This window comes from Dipodomys merriami, unplaced genomic scaffold (assembly GCF_024711535.1).
Source record: "Dipodomys merriami isolate MVZ:Mamm:240054 unplaced genomic scaffold, mDipMer1.0.p SCAF_1, whole genome shotgun sequence".
Lineage (NCBI taxonomy): Eukaryota > Metazoa > Chordata > Mammalia > Rodentia > Heteromyidae > Dipodomys > Dipodomys merriami.
The window spans coordinates 117,976,314-117,999,889 of record NW_027202270.1 but is presented as its reverse complement, the minus strand read 5'-3'; the positions used below and the strand labels follow the sequence as shown (position 1 = coordinate 117,999,889).

Below are 23,576 nucleotides of genomic sequence, written 5' to 3'. Positions count from 1 at the left end.
AGGTATTTTTTTATTTAATTTCCAGGTATTTGTTAAACTGATACAAGTTGCTAATTGCTTCTTTCCTTGCTGACATCACATTCACAGCTCTTTTTCTAGTAGCAATCTTTCTGAAGAACTGGTTGTTTTCAAAGCATGTATTAGCCATAAATCACAGGAATTAAAAGATAGGACAAGAACTTTCCAAAATAATATATAGTGTGAACTTAGGAAGCTCAGTTTCCCTAACTGATTTTTGTATACGAGTTTTCTACTCAACACTGCCCCTCCTACCTGTCCCCTGCCACCCCAAGTTCAACTCAACACTGCCCCTCCTACCTGTCCCCTGCCACCCCAAGTTCAAGAGTCCACTCTGAAATTTTTCAACGATTTTTATTCCAGCTAATTCACTTGCGAGAGATGGTACTTACCACCAAGCACAATTTATCCGATATGGAGGCTTATGCAGATAAATTGCAAGGGATGCATAATTCCCATCTCTGTTCCTTTCTAAGAAATATATGGCAGATGGTTGGAAAATGAGATTAATATTGCAGAAGCATTCTAAGCGAACGTAAATCAAATTGTAAGCTATTTGGCAAAAATTAACTCAAACCTGTGGAATTAGTTTGGAGCATCTCTCATAATGAGTGGGAACATGCCTAACTCATGAAAGGGATCATGGAGCCTCGAAGAGGGTTCCTCTCTTCAACTCACGGGGAAGGAAAAAGAAGATGCAGAGGTTTGGAGGATTTTGTTCCATCAATCTGAGTCAGAATTAAAATTTAATATGACTCTTCTCTTTGGTCACCTCCCACCTTTCCACCAGTGCTTCCCCAAATGAAATGTGCATTTGAACATCTAATCAGCCTGCCCCTCTTGTCAACAAAATCCAGAATAGCTCTGTAAGCTCTAAGATTCTACCTACATTAAACTGTACTATTGTGATTTACACGTAAATATCATAAATCACAGAGAGCAAAAGCATTTCTTGGTTTCCACAACACCCATGAAAGTGATAAATTATAAATACATGTTGATAAGCGAGAATATGTCTAATATGCCTACTTTGGAACACTAAATATTAAGCCAAGAAGATGGACTAGAACTCTGTGAGAAAATGTTTCTGTGTTTCCTTCTGAAGTCTAAGAGGAGACTAAGGTCATTACTAAGTTTCTCATTATCTCATTTCCTGTATTGAAATGTTTTCTCTGACATATATGCTATCTGAATATGGTATCATTGCAACTTTTTCTTTGAAATTCCATCATGTGACATTTCAAAGCAAAGTTCATTTTTCTTAGTTATTTACATATTTTAACTGTTTTCATCTCTCCCCCATAGTCTTTCAGTTATCAATATTAAACACATTATACTCTTATAATCAATTTTTAATCACACTTTTGCCTAGAATTTGCCTAAACTTCTTAACACCATCTTTGCGTGAGAGCGCTTCAAAGAACACAAATATTACAAATCTTGCTATTCCTGTATGTGAATATATATATATATATATATATATATATATATATTTAGCAAAATAGGACTTTGCTTTGTCAAACCTGTTGCTTAGTAAAAGATACCAATTGGCTTTGAATTGGTTTTGTTATTGCAATTTTGAGATAAGGAATAGTAGGAAATGAAAAGGGAAACATACATTTGACCTGCTGGAACTACAATTTGTAATAATTGTGTAATGTTTTAAGAAACCCAACACCATATTATGTACTAGGTGAAAAATATCAAAGCTATATCATACATTATTTTCCCAAGTGGCATATTACAGTTTGTAGCATTTATAATCGCTAAAAATATTTCTTTCTTTCTTTCCTTTTTGTTCTGAGACTTGAACTCAGAGCCTGGGTGCTACCGTTGAGGGTTTTTTTCTCAAGGCTAGCAATCTATTACTTGCGCCACAGCCCACTTCCCACTTATTTGATGTGTGATTGGAGATAAGAATCTCATGGACTTCTTTATAATTTTTATTGAGATTAAGTGATTATATGAATTTTACAAATTTCACACTGTTGTGAGATAGTGATACTCAGTTAACATCATAAACATATTTTAACCCTCACAAGGAAAACTGTCATTATCATGGTCAACAATGTTTGTGATTTTTAGAATCTCATGGACTTTTATACATGGGCTGGCTTTAAACCAAGATTCACAGATCTCAGCCTCCTGAGTAGCTAGGATTACAGCCACTGGCGCCCCAGGAATTCTGCTTGACAGACTGGCACTCTACTACCTGAGCAATTCCAACAGCCCTGTTTTCTTTTTTGCTGATTCTATTGGAAATGGAGTCTAGCAAAGTTTACTGCCTTGGCTATTTATAAATCACCATCCTCAAGATTTGTGGATCTTGAGTATCTAGGGTTACAAGGATGAATCACCAAGTCCAAATCAAATATTCAAAATAAAACTTAGGCATCTCATTAGAGAAAAACTGTGATATTTTGTCACAAAGACCCATGTCTTTTTTATTATATCAGTGAAAAACAAATTATCAGAGTAATAACCAGAGAAATGAAGAAAACCCAGGATTTTATTAGAATATTTCTAGACAGAGAAACCATATTTTCTCTTTGTTTGAATCTTCTGAAAGAATTTTTTTTTCTGAGAGAAAAATGAAAGAATCTGTACCATCTATTGTAACCAGGCATGAATACAGACCTACGTCTTCACTTTTCTCAGTTTTAGAAACCAAAAAGTCCACGTGAAATGAGAAATGCTGAAGCCCCAGGAAACTTCCACTTCTCAGATACCCATGAGGCGACCCCTCCACATTGTTGTTTTCAGTTCTCTGCTTTGTCAGAGTTCCTCCCTTACTATATCAAAGCATATAAGCCTAATAACAGATTAAAGGACTCTGATTTTGAGGATGTTTGTCACAAAATATTCCTAGGAAAGGTTAGCAAAGGGTATTAGAGAGATTCATTTCAGTGCAGATATATCTTCATTCTGTAGGTGTATTCTCCAAAGTGGGCTGTGACACCCAGATCACATACCAGTGCTAAAGATGTCTGTGAGATCTGTTGTGTGGGCGTGTGTGTGTGTGTGTGTGTGTGTGTGTGTGTGTGTGTGTGCACACGCGCGTGCGCACGCAGTACAATTAACTTTCTTTCTAGTCATGGCATCTCCTTTGCTGTCACCATTCCAAAATAAAACAACAAAAATCCTATAATGTTGCAGTAGAAGAACAAGCTGCTCTAAAAAACAGGATCCTCAAACTAGACCTCCTAGTAGGATAAAGAAAGAAAATGTTAAGACTGAAAGTGCTCAGCCCTCAATCATAACCGGTTAAACTGTCTCTGAGTTTTGGAGCTGTCAATCTTTCCCCAATGAGTTTAACATAAGCCTAGGAGGCTACGTTGCAGAAGATCTAGGTATATAATTAAAGCATAAAAATAAATTCAAACTAACTTAGCCATGGAGTTAGTATGACTCCTTTGTAATCAAGTGCTATTTTCCTTCCAATTAAGAACTATTTCAAATAAATTTAAAAGAGATTACGAATTAAATGACTATTTAACAAATTGCAACTGAAAAAGACTCAGGTATATATTTCTGTAAGGTAGGGCAATAGAAATCAAATTTAAAACCCCAAGGGGAGGAAATCACCAGGGTCAGTGAAAGTTTACAGCCAGGGGAGATTATGTCACATATTTATGTTATCATTTAATTGTATGTTAAACAGGATTTGTAAAATGAGCTCCAATTTTAAATACCCCCACAGAGGCCGAGTGTTAAAATTCTTCATCTAGGGTTGACACGGATTAGAGATTTCAAAGCCCAACTTCTCCTTTTACCATGTCAAATTATAAAAGGCAAAATAAAATGCTGATTTGAGTCTCTAATGAAAGGTAACTGTGCAGTTATTGGAAACACACTTTCCCTGCCAAACCAGATCTTGTTACAGCACAGAGCAGGACCTACGTCTTCCCTACCTATAGCTTGTGGCCATGAGATGGCTGTTTACTTTCATCTGGTTTTCATTTGAAAAATCCCATCTGTGCTGAGCCTGAAAGAATTGTAAAAATACTAAAGTTACAAGCATTTAAGTAAGGTGAACAGAATTTCCTGGGTTTACTTTGCTAAAAATGATGTTTAAAGAAGATTTGGTGGGCTAGGCTGTGAGACCTCTAAAACATAGCTGCTACGACTAATTATGTGTCTGGGATGAGATGCAAAGCAGAGCTGAAACCTACAAGATCAGGGTGAAAAAAATATCCTGGCAACATTATGCATTTAGACTAAGTATGGACATTTTCAAAAGTGAATTCATTATACTTAAACTAATTATGCAAATATTTGGATAATAGCATAGTTATCTGCCAGTTTATATTTGCAATCCAAACACATATTGCTACACACGTGAAAGGTGGAAATGATGGAAGAAAAGATGTTTTCCTATTCCAAATGAACTGAAAGTAAATAAAATAATCCAGAAAGTTATATATATATGTATATATATACAAACCAAATATATATATATATATATATATATGCAAACCAGATTAGCCATGAGAAAACCAATCTGCAGCATAGATCCTCTGGCACCTGCCACAAAGTGTAACTTGGAGAAAAGAGATGCTAAAGAAGAGGAAATGTCACTAAGTTCAATGTAAATGTTTTAAAAGATCTCTTTAGAGTAGACATTACATAAGTAAAATTGAGCCTTTGGTTCAAATATGATATCCAGGCAAGTAATAAATACACAGTGCCTTCCCTGCACTACCTCAAATATAATATTTTTATTAATAGAAATAATTCAGGTCCAGTATTTGAAAACCTTATGTATGAAAACCTATGTATGTCTAAGATGCTCATGCCAGGGCTCAAAGATGGAAAGCAGCTACCATCTGTTCTTTGCCTGGGTTTGGGCTTATCATTCACTAAGTGTGTTTTTGATAGCATTCAAACCAGCTCAGAGACAGTGCATGTTAGCAAATTTTAACTGGAGTTATTTTAAATCCCTTCCAAGCTCGGTTCTGAATCATCTCCCAGGCTGCAATGCTTGGTAAGAAATGTACGCATTATCCTGCGCATGTAATTGTAACTCCTCTGTATAGTATGTTCACAAATAAAATAAAATTAAATTTAAAAAAAATTTTGGGCACAATGAAAAAACTTCCAGTGGAGACTAAATTCAACTTTTCAATCTTGCCCAGCTCGAACAGAACAACCTCCTCTCTTCATTGCTCACTTCTGAATCAGTGATAACCTCAGTGAAGAATTACACTGGATTACAATAATAATTTTAGAAATAAACAAAAGCATGAAACACGAAGCAATATTATGGAACAAAGTTCTCTCAGCACTCTTTTCTAGCTGTGTATCTTTCTATCAAGATCTATGTGGTTTTACTCACTTTTTAGAGATGAGGCTATCATTAAAAGATTAAGTATTGATGGACACTTTTTCTTAATCCCACAACTGTGTGATAGGCTCTAGGTAAACTTCCCTGACCTCCTCATTCTGATAGATTCTGATAGATATATGTACAATCATATTAAACTTTAATAATGACATCAACATTTAAAATAAACCTTGCACTTGTCTATGATTACTTCATTCTCTGTGTGTCCCTTACCACCTGAAGGTCTTTGAAGGCAGATATGATATCTTACTTGATTCATCACAAGTAGACACCAATAAGTATTTTGGGAATAAATAAGGGAATGAATATTTAAATTGTATTGATTAGGCAGCTGTAGAATTTAATATATTTACTTATGCTCAAGATCTTCCAATGCATAATAAATGTTCAGAATTCTGTTTTTTTCTCTTGACTTATGAAATGATTTTGGACAGATTTTTTTTCTCTCACTTTTAAGGTGCACATTAAGATGGAGCTAATGGTACAGAGAAGTCCCGTATATCTCTGCTCCCATATATCAGCACAAATTTAGTGCCCTACTCCTCGGGTAGATTGTTATCAATTATGAACCAACACTGACACAACATGGTCGCACCGAGCATAGGTTACCTTGGGCTTCACGCTTGGTATTGTAAATGTTCTTACTTGGATATTAAATAGATCTTTAAATAGTTAAAGACTTTGTCCCCAGATGGCAGTGTTGGGAAGTGTTCTAGAACCTTTAAGAGGCTCTGCTGGGTGGTCTTTGGATCCTTGGCAATGTGTACTTGATGTTTATTGTGGAGCTTTAGGCTCCTTCTCTTCTCCCTTTTATTTCCTGGCTTGATACTAGGTGCTTCTACCATGCTGTACTGTTTCACTACATTGCCAAAGAAATGGAGACAAGCAGTCATAAACTGAAACCTCCAAAACTTTGAGCCAAAAGAAACCGACCCTCTTTATAAGTGATAGAAGTTATATCTCAGGGTTTGTCATAGTGAGAAAATCTCATTAACACAGAATATCTTTTGTGTGTGGTAAGGAGGCAGGATTGTTGGTTCTAGGGCTTGACTCTGGGCCAAAGCCTCTCCCTTACCTTTTTTTTCCACTCAAGGGTGGTACTCTATCATTTGAGATACACCTCCATCTTCAGCTTTTTGATGGTGAATTGAAGATAGGAGCATCATAGACTTTCCTGCCCAAGCTGGTTTTGAATGAAGCTTACAAGCATGAGCCACCAGGACCAGGTTCATAATTCTATAAAACTCTTGAACTATGATGACAGGCAAGGAAGAATCCCAAATGTTATAGCTGGAACTGGTGGGGTATATTTTTTATTAGGGCTCTAGTGGACTTTCTGACCCTGGATTTTCATTTGTTTTGTTTTCATGTCAGTACTGAGGCTTGAACTCAAGGCCTCACTCACTTGGCTTTCTGGCTCAAGGCTGGTGCTCTACCACTTGAGCCACATTTCCACTCCCAGTTTATTGATGCCTAATTGAAGCTAAGTCTGATGAACTTTTCTGGCTTTGAATGATGATACTCTGATCTCAGCCTCCTGAATATGTAGGATGATAGGTGTGAACTACCAATGCCTGGATTTTGAGTCCACTCAAAATGTGGAGAGAAGATGTAATGAAGAGAAGTAAATAAATATAAAAGGATGAACAAGCTAGCTTAAAGAAAGAGGATTTCTTGGCCTGGGCATTTTTTTTTCTCTCAAAGCTAGCTCTCTACCATTTGAGCCACGGTTCCACTTTCAGCATTTTGGTGGTTAATTGGAGATCAGAGTCACACAGTCTTTACTATCCCAGTTGGCTTCTAACCTGGATTCTCACATCTCAGCCTCCTGTGTCGGTAGGATTACAGGTGTGAATCACCAGTGTTCAGTTTAGCATAGTATAATTTATGAGCTCTTAGAAATGTATACTAATATATTCCCACCACTATGGTACCATACAGAACAGTTTCATTGCCCTACAAATTCACTGTAAGTTGCCTATCCATCTCCTGTTTTCCCTAAATTGTAATAGCCACTGATTTCTTTGCTTTCTCCATAGTTTTACCTTTTGTAGAATGACAGCTACATGAACTCACACAATTAGAAAATTTGCCAAATGGCTTCTTTCATAATACACATTTAATTTCATGTGCATTCATGGCATGATAGTTAATTTTTCTTAATAGTGAATAATACAACATTGCTTGGACATATCACAGGTCATCTGGCCATTTCTCTAATGAGAGATAAGTTGGCTGCTTGCATATGTTGACAATATGAATAAGGCTGATATAATGATCTTTGTGCAAGTTGTTTTATGCTCTGAACACAAGTTTTCAACTCCTTTTGTTAAATATCGAGGAGTAAGTTCATTGGATCATGCTGAGAATGCAATTAGTTTTGAAGAAATGATCAAATTGTGTTCCTAAAGCTATGTATCATTTTGTATTTCCACAAACAATGATAGAGAAGTCCCTTCACTCCACATCTCTGCCATTATTTAGCATGACCATACTTTTGGAATTGGGCATTCAGTAGGTTTATGGTAGTTTCCCATTGGTAGCTGCTTTGAGTTGCAATGTTTGAATTGCAATGAGAGAAAGAAAAAGAGATGATATATATATATATATATATATATATATATATATATATATATACACACACACACACACACACACACACACACACACACATAAACATATATAGTCAAGTTGCTTATTTTCTTAGTTTTGAATTCTTTTTCAATTTTAATTTATTTGAAAGAAAAACATTAATTTCAAATCCCCTAACAAAGTTTGCATCTACAAACTGATATACAGTTCTCAGAAGATATTGATGAGTTGCTATTGAGTTTTGCTTTCTGTTTAAACATTTACAATCTGTGCCTATTACTCAGTCTAAACTCACATTTAAACAAACATATATTACAGAGCAGTCAGATTGAACTGAGAATCCAATTATAAACATCCTTATACTCAAGTACTCTGGAGAAGAAAGGATTTCAGAAAAAATTAATAGATCAATAAAAATGTACCACCGATTGCTTAATTTGCTTTCTAAAAATTCAATACGTAGTAAGATAATTCTAACTGTAAGGCCCATACTCAAAATATGTGCAGTATAATCAGCTGTCACAGAAGTCATATATCCTAGCTTTATTTCTAGACTTTTTAATCTCCTAACAGATGACAAAAAAGAGAAAAACCTGAAGCAACATTTGATATCCATATTTAATGGTACCCTATGAATTATAAGTGATATTTAGCCAATGTTACTAAAGTTATAAACCATAGTGAACTTTACTTACAATTGTCTATATTCTTAGGTCCATGCATCTTGGATTTGCAAATAATTTTTCTTCAGGGTTTCAAGGCCTTATTGCCATGACTCACTTTCTGGTATAACAGCTTGTTAGAGAATAAAAACAGAATTCACAATTAGAAGAGTATACATAATGTGCAAGTTGTGTCCAGTTCTGCAAATGGAAGGGATAGAAAATAGCAAATGCATTCTATTTGCATAAAACAAACAGATTTTTCTCTATAGGAAGTATCAATTAAAGCAGAATTCTGCCCAACCAATTTGAGCTTCATGCAAATCCACATAAGCCAAATGTCAGAGATTTTTGAAACCCAATTCTGGCTTCTAGAAAATAGAATTTAACTTTTTTAAAGAAAAGAGCAAACAAATGAGGCTATTAATATGAATTACTTATATTCTCTGAAAATAAAAAATGAATATTGAAATGAGTTCTATTACTTAATAGTGGGAATAGAAAACACACTCAAGGAAGTTCAAAGATACTTTATCATGATTTTTTTTGGCCCTTGTGTTTGTACCATGCTGTGAATTCATACAGAATGTTAATCAAGATGAAGGGAAATGATTCTATCTTGTGAATAACACTAAATATACCCCAGTCCTCAAATCTAAGGTTTGCTCAGGCAAGCACTACACATCCTGAATTATCTATCCATCCAGGTGATTTATTGTGAAGCTCTTTGGAAGCAGATGTTTGCTTTGCCTTCCAATCAATGATGATTTTAGTGAGAGCTGGTGTGATTGGTGGAGAACAGGGTATGTGTCTCATGGGGCTTATCACATGTGATTGGATGTCTTGATTAATTTATTAGCTATCTCAATTAAGAATTTCCTTTGTGTGTGTGCCAGGACTTGAAATAAGCATCTCTTCACCTCAGTGTTCCTATGTGTTGAAGGCTTCTTTCTATTGCCATAGAGGTTAGTTTCCCTTAATTGACCGTGAGATTTTTTTAATCTTTCATAATCACAGAAAACAGATTTATTTGCATGTATGGAAATTTATATTTGTCCACAAATATCTTAGTATATTTTAGGTCATCAAATAGGAAAATAAAGGAAAATAACAAGTTATCAAATATTTTCAAATGTCAAATGTGTAGGCTAGGGAAATTTTTACATAAGGAATATAATAAGAACCTTAAAACTGCACAGCCATGCCAGAGTAGCACAGATAAAGTCATTTATAGCTTCTCCTCCTTACAACATTGTTCCCAATGAACAGATAATAAGCTAGAATGACATCTTGTTCCAAGAGAAATAAAAGTATCTTAGTTATGATAATATTAAGGGTATATTGTGGTTTGATTGGCTTCACTGAAATCACTGAATGTATGCAGGGCAAGCTGAGCAGAAATACAATATGAAAACAAAATGCTAAGAAAGCACTGTGTTCGGGAGAGATGATTGTCTGATCTTGAAAGAAATCTTCCCAGCCAGACAATTCCAAGACTTTGTATCTACATTGTATAGTTACATTGTTCTTTATCAAACAAGTACTGTTTGGCAAATACACACATGCCCATATGCATGACCATGCTGACTAAGTGCAGTATATGCAGGGGTGAAATTTCCATAGTTTAAACGTTTCCAACAATTACAGTTTAGCAGAATGAATATCAGGAAGCTGAAATATGTTTAGAGCAGAGGGGTGGTTAATGAATGCAAAAGGAAATGATAGATGAATACAGTCAAAATACTCAGTGCATATGTGTGACAAAGGATCAAGGAAAATGGATGAGACAGAGGAAGGAAAGGTAGATAGGAGGGAGAAGGAGAATGACGTAAGAGCTGGCTCTGATCATGATGCACTGTATCATAACTGAGCATGTGAAACTGTAACACCTACATTTGTATATTTTAAAAATATGTAAATAAAACCAACATGCTGTTAAAAATGCATTGACCGAATATCCCACAATCTATCTTTCCTCTTTTTCATAGAGATTTATTTTACAAAGTAAACAATTGAGCTCTCAATGATTCTTTATTAAACATGCTTTTAAATGATTTGGCAAGCACTTCTGTGTCAAGAATGGCCCAAAACTCTTCATGAATATGAATTATTTCTTCCTCTTAAAAACCTCTTAGGATCACTTAGTCCCCTTAACAATAGGCACAATTGTCACTCCATTTTGTGTAGAAAAATTGAGGTAACCACGAAATTAAAAATGTGAAGCAACTCTAGTAAGGATATTGATAGAGGGAAAGTCATATGTATATAAATTAAGGTAGATCACAAAAGTTCCCATTGCTTTCTATTTTGCTGTGAACTTAAGCCAGCTTTAACAAGTTTATTTAAAAATTAAACAAGAATAGTTAGCTCATATCTGAGGTCAATTAACAAGTAGCAGAGATCTGCCCCTAGAATCTTCTATACCATTGTATACCATTGTTTGGTGTGAATCTTACTTTGTATATCAAAGAAATTGTTTATATTATTCAGATGCAAAGTGTGGCAGGAAGGCAACTTTATAACGATCCAAAATAAGAATAAGCAAGCCGGGCACAAATGGTGCATGCCTGTAATCCTAGCTATTCAGGAGGTTGAGATCTGAGGATCACGGTTCAAAGCCAGCTGGGGCAGGAAAGTCCATGAGACTCGTATCTCCAATAAGCCATCAGAAAATCAGAAGTGGTGCTATGGCTCAAGTGGTGGAGTTCTCGCCTTGAACTGAAGAGCTGAGGGACAGCGCCCAGGCCCAGAGTTTAAATCACACAACTGACAAAAAAAGAAAAAAAATAAACAAATATTTCCTAGCAACTTTTCTTTAATTCACAATAGAAATATAATTTAATGAGTCACATACTAAATACAAATGCCTTTCAAATTTTAATGACTCCCAGGGGTTAGATCTAATTGGTCCAACAAACAAATGTGAGAAAACTTACCCTGCTTCTAAGTCAAAGAAAAAAAGAAAAAATATATATATCTTTGCCAGGCCTGGGGCTTGAGCTTGAGCCACAGCACCACTTCCAGCTTTTTCTGTTTATTTTGTAGTGAGGACTCAAACCCAGGGTTTCATGCATGCTAGGCAAGCACTCTACCACTAAACTATATTCCCAGTCCCATGATAATATCTTGTTATGTTTGGATAAACTGATTAAGAGACCACATCAGATTTTATTTTATTTTGAAACAAAAGTGCATTTTATAATGCTCAATATGCATCTGCAAACCATCTCTACATAATAATCATCACTGCAGATAGCAGAAGATGGAAACCAGCAAAGTTTTAACTATAGGTAGAAACATTTCCATTCTTTGCATTTTTCTAAGAACAAAGCTATCTGGAGGAAACTGTCATAAAAGTGAACAGAAAACATTGCATGCCATGCTGTCTGCTATTTCTTGCCTGGCCATGTATTTATCACAGAGTCACTATTGGTGGCAATTGCTTTACAAATCAGAAGATACCATTTGTTTTCACATTACACTAGAAAGTCACTGCATCAAAGTTATAATTCAGAAGCACTTCATGAAGAATTTAGTCATGCTTGACTAAATCAATGTGTTAGTGATTCCTGAATATAAAAATATAAAAAACATAATTTTATGTGTGTTGTGTGTGTGTGTGTGTGTGTGTGTGTGTGTGTGTGTGTGTGTGTGTGTGTGTGTGTACTGTCAAATTAGTCTTCATTCTTGATTTCCACACTAACTTTCCAGATCATGCAATTTACATAGAAGTCAAACTGGTTATCATTGGCCCATTCTTCTCTAGGATTCCCAAATCTCTCCAGCCTTATAGGAGGATGCAGGTTCCGTAGAATGCCATTTTGTTTAATTTACACAAATGAAAAAGTTCCTTAGAATTTCCATATTACTTGCAATGGGAAATGATTCCTTTCTCACCCAATATTACTGTCAAAAGTTATATTGGAAAAGCTAGGATTCTAGGACTGGGGTTTTAAGTAATGTGTAGCACATATATTTGAAGCACATGAATCAAGTTGGTCAGGGTTTTGTTCCTTGTTTCATTTCTTTTTGAAGAGGGAGCTAGTAAAATAAGCCATGTTACACTCTGAGAGAATTAAACATCTCTTAATTACAAAACAATATAATAAAATTAAGCAATTGGGATAGTTTTGTTTAATCAAATGTATTTCCATGTGAGGGCTGGCATATTTTCTTTGTGGAAGGAAGGCAATAGTTGTGTTGGAACATGACAGAAAGATGGAAAATGTCACTGTACATACACAGTGTGGTCATTTTGCTGTCCCCAGCTTTCTGTTTCCAGAGGACAATCAGACATCTTTAAAGTGTACATTGCCAACGAATTCTGAACTTCAGCTAGCCTATCCTTCTCTTTTCCCCTCCTAACTTGATAGTGACAGAGGACAGGCCAGATTTTTGAAATGGAATGTGAAGGAAAAATAAGTTCTTAAATATACTCTTTAAAGACATTCCAGTGGTATGGGCAATCACATTGTGGGGGAAAAACACTTTTCAACAATTTCTAATTGATTTAATAGCATGATCATATTCTCCCTTCTCCCATCCCTCTGCTTCACCCCTGAAGTCCTGATTCTTTTCAAACTGGTTTGCCACAGAGAGAGAAAAAACACCATCTCTACTGCTCAGTGCCTCCTTTGGCTAAAATCTGTTCTTAATCTTTGAGTTGCCTAGAAGCCCAATATTTAAGAAAAATAGACTACAAAAAAATCTGTGTCTTAGCTGATATCATCTAAGTCCACCATTTTTTAATCACCTCAGAGATCTAAAAACACTCATGTACAGTAATGAAACACTGGGATTTAGAACAGAGCATATGATTTTGCTATCACAAAATAAATAGAAAACAGGTCATGCCCCTATCACTCATATATTTCAAGGGCTCATGGCCATACTCAGCTCTTAATCCTAATGTAATAGTTTATTATGTGTCCTGAACACAGAGTAACAAGTTTGGAATACGTTGTTTTTTAAATTTTTTCCAACTATAGTATCCAAGTATGCTACAAGAATGTCATTTGTGGTTTTCTTAAATGTTCACAAATTGCTTGGGACAAGCTCATTGTTTGCTTGCATTGTTGAGCTACTTAAAAAAATCCAGTGTTAGCCAGTGAAATATTCACATCTCCAGCCTAGCTACTCACATGGAATGCTAGCACTGTTTTGGAGACTAAACATGAGTGAATTGGGGCATGCTTTTGTGTGAGACTCCAAGCCCTCCGGCCCTTTGTTTCTGTTCTTCAGCGTTCTAATAACATGGTTACATAGACAGCCTGTTGGGTGAGCAGGAAGACAGAAACTGTTTTCTTTGTGACTCAGTATAGTTGCATTTCTACAGGGGAAATTTATAAGGCAGAGTAATCTATTTCTCCTAATTTTGGAGGCTTGTAATTACAGAACAGAGCAATAGCATGCAGTCTTGGTGAGAAGCTTCTTGCTGGGTCCTCACTGGACAGAAAGCGGGCAGGAAAATTATGCTAATGTCTGACAAAGCCTCTTTTCAAAAGTCCTTATTGGCTTTACTGAGAGAGCAATCTTGTTGTCCTATTCACCTCTTAAAGCATCCATCTCTTAACATGGTGGTAACAGCCAAATTCGAACTATAGAGCAGACCTGTTAACACTAGAGCATCTGGACTAGCACACATTGGCCATTGCACCCAATTCAAAGATGGAAATACTGTCTTCTTGACCACTGGGTGCTCTCTGTTTTCAGGAATTTCTTCATCCCTACAGCAGGTAGGTGCTGATAATATAAACAGAGTGACTATCTATGAGGAAAAGAAACAGTTCTGTGTCTTTCTTTCAAAATCCCTTCACAAATATGGAGACTAATAACTGATTCCCTTGGTTCCAATCACACTAGGTTAAAAAAACTAGCTGGTATTTTATTTTGTTTTGTTGTTTAACTGCCATCCCTGTAAACAGTTTTTCAAATGAAAAGATACTATAATTCGTCACTTGATTTTTTTTTTTTGAAATTCAATCCACATAACAGGCTTGTCCTGATTTCATTGCTTAATAGTCCTGGCTACATACATAAATAATGTGGCTAAGCTGACATGGTTTGTTTTTGGAAACCTGAAATGGCCCCCGATGATGACCATTTTTGTTTGTTTGTTTTTGCTTGAGGTACAGTATCTTGCAAAAATACCCAATGAGAATCACAAATAGTCCTCAACATCAGAGCTGGACGAACTGACTGAAGCTGGTATGCTTCTCAGGTAGGGATCAAAGAAATCTTCAAATCAGTGCTTCTTAACCTCTTCAGATTCTCTCGCCACTGCTTCTTTACAGGCTAGGAGAGTTAAGGAGTAATAAAGACCCTCATTTGGGGCACCACCTTCATTAGAACAGGAGCTATTTGATGCCCACTTAGGTTTCATCTTTAATCTCAGGCTATCTAGCAAAGTACTTCTGCAAGTAATAATATACCACCTTAGCAGTGCTCATAGCTACTTATACAAGAGAGCAATTTCCAACAGTCAAAACAACTCAAGTACTATGAATCTGTGGATATATAAAAGACAAATCCAAGAGTTTTTCTCTCTCTATCATTTCATCCCTCCTTCATTCCTTCCTGTCCAGGTATACACAGAATTAAAAGGTCTCTTTCATCCATCCAGAATATATAAGGCAAGGTAAACATGAAGAGCTGACTTGAATCACAGGACATTGGGTGTTCTTCCAACTTAAGGGGTGTGTATCAACTCCCCTTTTACCAAAGGAGAAGACTCAAGTATCTGGGCATATAAATCATATGCTCAAATGTGGTCCATATGACAACAGTTACATGTGACACAAAATGAAAATAGAGATGTCCTCTCCTGCCAAGAGTTTCAACTTTTATGACAGCTATCATTAGGTTGGAATGCCTTGCTTCTTATGGAATATTTCATGGTGAGTAAGTATTATTCACTGCCATATTTCATGGATTCCAAATATGACAAATGGATGCACACAGTGGCTTCCTCTCCCTGTGCTCATCATCTCAGTGGTAAGGGGAACCAAATCCAGCACTTGTTTGAAATTTCAGCATAAGGAGGCTGAGCCACATGAGCTCAGCTTGAAGTTGAGTATCTTGGTTTCCTTCTGTTCCTGCTTAAAATCAGATGCCTTGATCCTAGAGAGAGTTGGCAGATTTAAGAATCTGCAATTGCATGGAAATAATTGAGGATGGCTTATTGTGATAAGCCATTTTATACCCAAGCCATATGAGTCTGGTGAGCCACAAGAGATAACAGCTTTATGTCCCAGCCACTGTAATTACCCATATGAATGGATAGTTGACACTGCCACTCCAAACCTCAGAAAACATGTCTAATGCACTGCCACTCCAAACCCCAGAAAACATGTCTGATGCAACTTTCATGCAAGTCATATGTGCTTAGAATCCTTCAGCATAGCGTAATGTTACTGTGAAAGTCAAAGTTATGCACCAATTCCACGCTCTCCCCACGATAAACTCCTCTTAGGAATTCCTCACCTGCACATGGAGATTTTTCTGAAAGTAAGATCGGGGACTTTGGCTGTGTTGTTTATAAGAAGTAATACTGAAATGAACCACGGCTCAAAGCATAGGAATAAGTTCTGACAGGATACTTATTGTTCTTTTGCCAGGTTTATTTTGAGGATTTTTAAAAACTTGGCTTCTGGGAGAGAGACAGAGAGAGAGAGAGAGAGACAGACAGACAGACAGACAGACAGACAGACAGACAGACAGACAGACAGACAGACACACAGACAGACAGACAGACAGACAGAGACAGAGACAGAGAGAGACAGAGAGAGACAGAGAGAGACAGAGAGAGAGAGAGAGAAAGAGAGAGAGAGAGAGAGAGAGAGAGAGAGAGAGAGAGAGAGAGAGAGAGAGAGAGAGAGAGAGAGAGAGAGCACAGCTGAATATACAACCTGTAATGGAGTATAACGTTTTCCATAAAGAAGGGGAGTTATCTTTATGGCATAGAACTCTATACTATACACAAACATATGTGTGAAGACATATTCATGAGCATGCTGATAAATGCATTTTTTTTCTCTCTTTGAAACTGTTGGGCAAGGAGTTGCCCGATACTTGAAAAGCATTTCTTTGTTTCCAAACTTTCATTTCCAAAGCAGGCATTTAAAAAGCATGCTATCTGTAAGGATGCATGGGAATATTATATTTAGCTGAATTTCATGTTACTAAATAGCCCATAATCTATCTCCTTCCTACATTATCACAATGATAATGTGATATCTATCCCATATAAGACATCTACTGTGACATGCAAATCCTTGCTACCTGAAGGTGAGGACTGTATCTGGTTTTTTCTTTTTTTTTTTTTTTGGTTGTTGTTGTTGTTTCATTTTCTGTTAGTTCCAGATCTCCTGATAACTTAAAACCTGAGGTTGAAGTTGCTCTGTATTGATAAAGCCAGTGCTCTATTCACACTGGAACAAATTGTCTTTCTTGCTGATGAAGATTCCTTTAACAATCTTTGAGATTTGCCAAGGACAAAAAGGGTCAAGAATAGCTTTCTCCTTTTAAGCTACATGACAAAACAGCATTAAATATCCCATTTCAGCAAGTCGGCATCAAGTTTATTCCTGTCATTGGTGCAATCAAATCAAATCTGTTCACCAGAAGTCAAATGTATTAACTCCGTTCTCCTTTTTAAAGTCAGGAATTAGAGAGCCATCTACTGGTCTAATCTGCCTGTGTGGTTTTCTCAAAAGCAAGGGAACTGTTCTAAATGTATTGAGCCACGGGCCAAACTTTAAATCCAGTTAAAATATTTTCTCTTTTCTGTTATAGTTTTGGGGAAGAGAAGTAAATGTTTTCTTTTTCTGAACTGAAGGACAAAATAACCGTAGCACTTCCATTGGGCAAACTTGAAAAAATGGACAGTATAGAATATATGAAAATGAAATGATAATATATTTATTAACCAGCAAGCCATTAGTATGAAGCTATGAAAAACAATATGCCAAATGTTTAGAAGTCTCTTATAACAAATATAAGATATGCTACTTGCCATCAGACATCTTATATTTTAATTTTAAATAAAAGGAATGCAGCATTAAAATACTAAATGAATGATGTATCATATTGGCACCAGAGAGTACACAGAATTAGAACCCTGAGAATAAATATTGAATATTACACTTTTAACATGAGAGTTTGGTATAGCTCATATAGCATTAGCTTTATGTTGGAAAATCAAGGAAGATAAATCTGCTTTATCCTTAATTATAACAATATGCTATAAACCAGGAAAAGTTTATATATATGTATACTATGTATAATATAATATATTGAATATATTATATGTAACATATACAATGTAAAATGATGATTTAATAAAGTCTCCAGAGATATGTGAAATAAAGAAATCCAAGCATAATAAGGGCCAGATTACAGGGGCATGGTGTTTGAAACAGATGTGGGGACATTTAACAAAGTACTTAATAACCTACATCTAATGACACAGCCATCAGAGGTGGAAATACATTAACAGATATTATTACCTTTGGGATAACAGCATTTTGCTTACATCTAAATTCTTGAAGAGTGGGGGAGAAGGTGAATTAAGCTGAATTTTCCCCCATCCGGCCATCTGAATATAGGTTTTGAAAAAAAAGTCAGCAAAGGACCAAACAGAAAAATCAACTATACTTTAGAATTAAAAAGGAGGAAATTGAGATTAAAAAACACTCCAGAAAAGGGAGAATCAAAAATTAGAAGGAAAAAATCAAGCATGGAATTAATTCAGGGAGCAGAAATAAAAATGGTACTATTGACTACAATTCTTGGGGTTTCTGGAAGTTTGCAAAGGGCATTCGTAGGGACTGGAAGGTGGATGGAGTCACTGCCAACATGAGCAGTTGCGTGCATAATAACGAAGATGGGAAAGAAACTCTCAGGAGGATGTAGCTTCTTTAACTCAGAGCCCAGGATATACCAGAACGTTGCCATTCACTGAGAACAGAAGGCCTGACATTCCTCAGAGACATCTTTACATTCTAAACCCCACCTGAAGCTTCAATAATAAAGAAAAATAGGTGTGGATTTTTCCAGCCTGTTGTCATTCTGAGAAGATCTACTATGTCTCTTCAGAACACAATCAGAAGAAAACTAAAAATCCCCAAATTTGAACACCCCTCTCTTACTGTTTAATGATTTTTATCTTGCAGATGAGCAATATTGCATTCTTAATTTTTAGACAATGTAATTCTATTAATTCTGGGCAACCTTGTTAATTTCCCAAAGTCTCTCAGATTTTTAGCATTAAGTTGTAAGTTCCCGTATACAATTAAAAAACTATATTTCCCCCTGCAGCTTTTTCTATTTTAAACCTCATTAACCATGATTTATATAAATAGTAATGAGATAATAGAAAATTTAGGCTGCCTAAATTATTTAATTCTAATATCTGGTTCATGGCAGATTGGTTATTTTACTTTGGATAAACCGTTTAACCTCCCACAGAATTCTTATTTGTAATTCAGAAATAAAATATAAACTTTATTCTTTCTCACACATTGCCGCCATTAAAGCACTCATTTTCATACACCTCCTTCCTGAATTGAGCTGATTCTCAAGACTATAAAAGTCTAAAAGTGACTTGTACTCCAGTTCTTTAAGACCATCCCATTTATTAATTGGATCATTATTTCTCTCTCCCTTTTTTCCCACTCTCTCCCTACCCTCTCTTTGTCTATCTGTCTCTGTCTCTCTTGTTCACATTCCTTTCTGAATTGCACTGCAAAGTCTGTACATAAAAGAGCAAGGCATCTCTCCAATGAAAAACACTTTTCTAACCTGAAGGCCCACATTTTTTTTAATTGTGAAATATCATATAGAGGGGTTACAATTACATGGGCAAGATAACGAGTACATTTCTTATCAAGCATTGTTGCCTCCTCCTTTGTTTCCCCTTCCCATCCTTACCCATACCCCCTTCCCCCCCCACCCAATCCTCCCCCCCCCCACCAAAGTTGTAAAGTTCGTTTTTCGACTAGTGCATCTCATTGTTGCAATGGGTCCACCTGTATTTAAATGATTTGTTTTTTACCTTCACCTCCACAAATTATACCAACATCAAATACAGTGAAAGCAGGGGTTATACCGTGGGGGAGGGACATACAAAGCAACAAAGAAATCATCTTATAAATATGTTATAAACAATCACATGAAAGAAAAAAATATTTGAATACTTATCTTGGGGTTCATTTCACCCACAGATTTTTAATAAGTTCTCTTTGAATATTTCTATTCTACTTGCATTTGAAGTCATTTTTCATTATTAGATGACCAGAATAGGTTAATAGGTCATCTAATAGGTTCAGAATAGGTTTCACTGTCAGGGAGGAGTCAATGAGTTGATGATTATCCCTGCTCCCCCCACCACTCCACCCCCCTACACCAAGGCCTTCTCGCTTTCTGAGCCCTTAACATAGATATCATAGGGATAAAATCAAAGCATGAAATCCACTAGGAGTTCTGGTAGGTTGATTAGGCCACGTAGGCTAGGAATGGAGTCGATAAAACTGGTTAGCGCATCTTAGGCAGTCCTAGGGAGCCAGACAATGAAAGAAATAGAGAGCTGCAAAGTATTTTTGAAAATTAACTTGAGATGAGAATTTATCTAAGCCTTAACTCAGAAGTTTTGAATTATACTCTTCCTGGATTGAGATCTATAAATTACACTGGTATGAATGAGCTCCTTACTGATTTTGGACAATCATGGTGAAATTATTGTCTGTAATATGAGCTAGCCTAAAAAAATTTACTGAAATATGTAAATCCTGAGATATAGCACAAATTTAAATTAGCTTGAAGGTATTTATACCTCTTTATAACTTTTATTCCCTATCCAAACTAGAGCTCTTCATAAGGTTTTAGGGCTCATATGATGCTTAATACTTTGTTTGCATTCATTAGCATTGTTTTATGTATTGGACACCTCAAAGATCACTTGGAGTGGAACAGGCTTTGCAACCAGAAATTCAGAACACCCCACTACATTTCAGAGAATCCACTATGATCTAAATTCCTAGCCGCTCAGTCTTACAGCCTTTCTAATTCTTATCACTTGATTCTGGTTTAATAGTTCAAATGACATTGGTTAATAGGTGCATAGAATTTGAGGAGTAGACATCAAATAATTATGTACATTGTCTTGGAAAAAAATCAAGCATGAACTCATAATGTAAGACATGTTATATCGGCATTAGGAAAGCCAGGGAGTGTGTGTCAATTTTGATATCAAGCCATAGTGATCAAATCATATCTTCTCTTATTAGCTGCTTACAAGCATGACCAAGTAGTTAGTTTCATCTTTCACATAGTTTGTCTCATATCAAAGACTGGTACTTATATTGTTAGCATCCTTGATCTGAGAGTTATATGGCAGAATCCATGTAAGAGAGCAGTGTTCAGTCTATAAGTACTGTTTTATATGAATAATGTCATTTTATTAGATATTTAATAATAATCACCTTTCACAGTTGGTGTTGTTAAACTTATTGCCTTAGTTTTTCTCAGTTCTACACAAACTAATGTCCAGTAATATAAAACTGTTGGGACAAAAGTCACTAGCTGATAAGATTATAACTTTCTACTAAGAAATGGAGAAATACATAATCCTCTTTTGTTTCCAATTTTTTTTCTTAACTGCATAGGAAAATAACTCACCTGAAATTCACACACAAAACTGCTGAGAGAAGCCTGGTAGTGTTTTTTTTTTCATCTTTTTTAATTGACAAATAAAAATGTGATAGATTTATGATATACAAAATGATGATTGGGTATATATATGCATATATATATGCATACATTGTAGAATGAGTAAATCAAATTAATTAACATACCCATCACCTTGCTTATGATCATTTCTATGGTAATAGCATTTAAGATACACTTCTGCAGCTATTTTCAAGTATACAAAGCATTATTAACTGTAGCTTCTATGTGGTACAGCAGATCTTCAGAACTCATTCATTTTCATAAATGGAAATTTATACCTTTTCATCAAGATGTTCCCATTCTTTTACTTCTACCCTAGGCCCTGGGAACAATAATTCTATTTCCTACTTGTATAGGTTTGGTCTTTTTAGATTCCTTAGAGAAGGGAGATGAGGAAGTATGTGCTTGGTTTACTACACTCAGATTACATGTCCTTCGGGTTCATCCTGTTGTCACAAATGATAAGATTTCCTTTGTTTCAAGGCTGAATCATGTCCCATTATGTTCTGTAAGTTCTATTTATCTGTGTATAGATTGATAAACACAAGGTGACTCCATGCCTTCCCTAAGTAAATATTTTTGTAAAAACTATGAGAACAAGCCAGGCACTGGTGGCCCACGCCTGTAATCCTAGTTTACTCAGGAGGCTGAGATCTGAGGATCACAGTTGAAAGCTAACCCAGGGAAGGAAAGTCCATGAGACTCTTATCTTCAATAAACCACCAGAAAACCAGAAGTGGTGCTGTAGCTCAAGAGGTAGAGAGCTAGCCTTGAGCTGAAGAACTGAGGGATAGCACCCAGGCCCAGAGTTCAAACCCCATGACAGACCAAAAAAATAAAAATAAAAGAATATGAGAACAAAGACATCTGATGACATACCAGCTTCTTTCCCTTTGGATGTATACCCAGAAGTTAAACTGATAATTTATGTAGTAGTGGTAGTTATAATTTTTGTGGAATCTACATAGTGCCTTCCACAATAGCTGTACAAAATGTACCTCCACACCAATACTGTGTCAAGCTCTCCTTCCTTTTCTCCACATACTTTACTAGAATTGCCACCTTTGATCTTATAATAGTTTTCCTAACAAATACCTCACTGTGGTTTTAATTTTGCTTGATGATTACTAATGTTGCAAATATATGTATTCTTTACAGAAATGTGTATTGGTTCTTTCTTAATTGGGTTGTTTGTTTTCTTGCCATTTGAGTTCTTTATCAAATGGATGGTTTTGTGTAGATAGATAGATAGATAAATAGATAGATAGATAGATGCTCCAATTTTGTGCAATGTTTTGTGTATTTTTAACTGTTTGTTATGACCTTTGGTGTTCAGAAAAAAAGAAGCATTTTCCCTCATCACTCTTTCCTTTTATAATCTATATTTTAAGTTCACAGCCAAAAATTCTTGCAAATATTAATGTCGAAAACTTTTCTCCTATGTTTTTGTTCATAATTTTAGTTTTTGCATCTGATGTGCAAGTCTTTAACAATTGTCTCTATGTATTTGTATATGATATGATATAAAGTTCCAAATAAGTCTTTATGTTCATGTAAAATTTCCCAATATCTCTTGAAGTACATCCTTGCCCTACTGTGCATTATTGACAACTTTGTCTAAGATTGTTATGCCATGAATTAGTGGACTCTCTGGGCTTCCTATCTCCACCACCTGTGTATGTGTATATGTATATATACACATATATATACACATATATACCTATACATACATATATTATACATATATACCTATACATACATACTTATACATATATATATATATATATATATTCCTATACATATTCATGGTGTCAGTAACATACTGCTTTGCTTACAATAGCTTGGTTGTAGATGTTGAAATCAGATTGCACAATGCTTCCAGATTTATTGGTTGTACTCAACATCTTACTATTTTAGATTGTCATTTTACATATTTTAGAAATATTTTTCATTTCTATATAAATTCCAATGGTATTATTCACAATCACATTTAATCTGCAGATCACATTGGATGGTGTAGAGATTTTAGTAATATTAACCCTTTCAATCCATGAAAATGTATGTTTCCATTTCCTTTTTGTATCTCTCTATATCTATAGATCGATATAGAGAGATACAGATATAGATATATACATACACATATGCATATATCATACAGTTAGATTTGTGTATATATATATATATATATATATATCTTCTTTGGTTTTTTGGGGGGAAGGAGGGTAATATTGGGT

General features: G+C 35.6%; 1 long non-coding RNA gene across 1 annotated transcript in view; it reads right to left on the bottom strand.

The window, feature by feature from the left end:
* The window catches only part of LOC138831271 (uncharacterized), a 252,783-nt gene extending 244,049 nt beyond the window's left edge, over positions 1-8,734 (bottom strand). The window contains exon 1 of the long non-coding RNA XR_011373198.1: positions 8,650-8,734. This is a non-coding gene — a long non-coding RNA (uncharacterized lncRNA). The remainder of the gene's footprint in view (positions 1-8,649) is intronic.
* Positions 8,735-23,576: the final 14,842 nt, after the last annotated feature.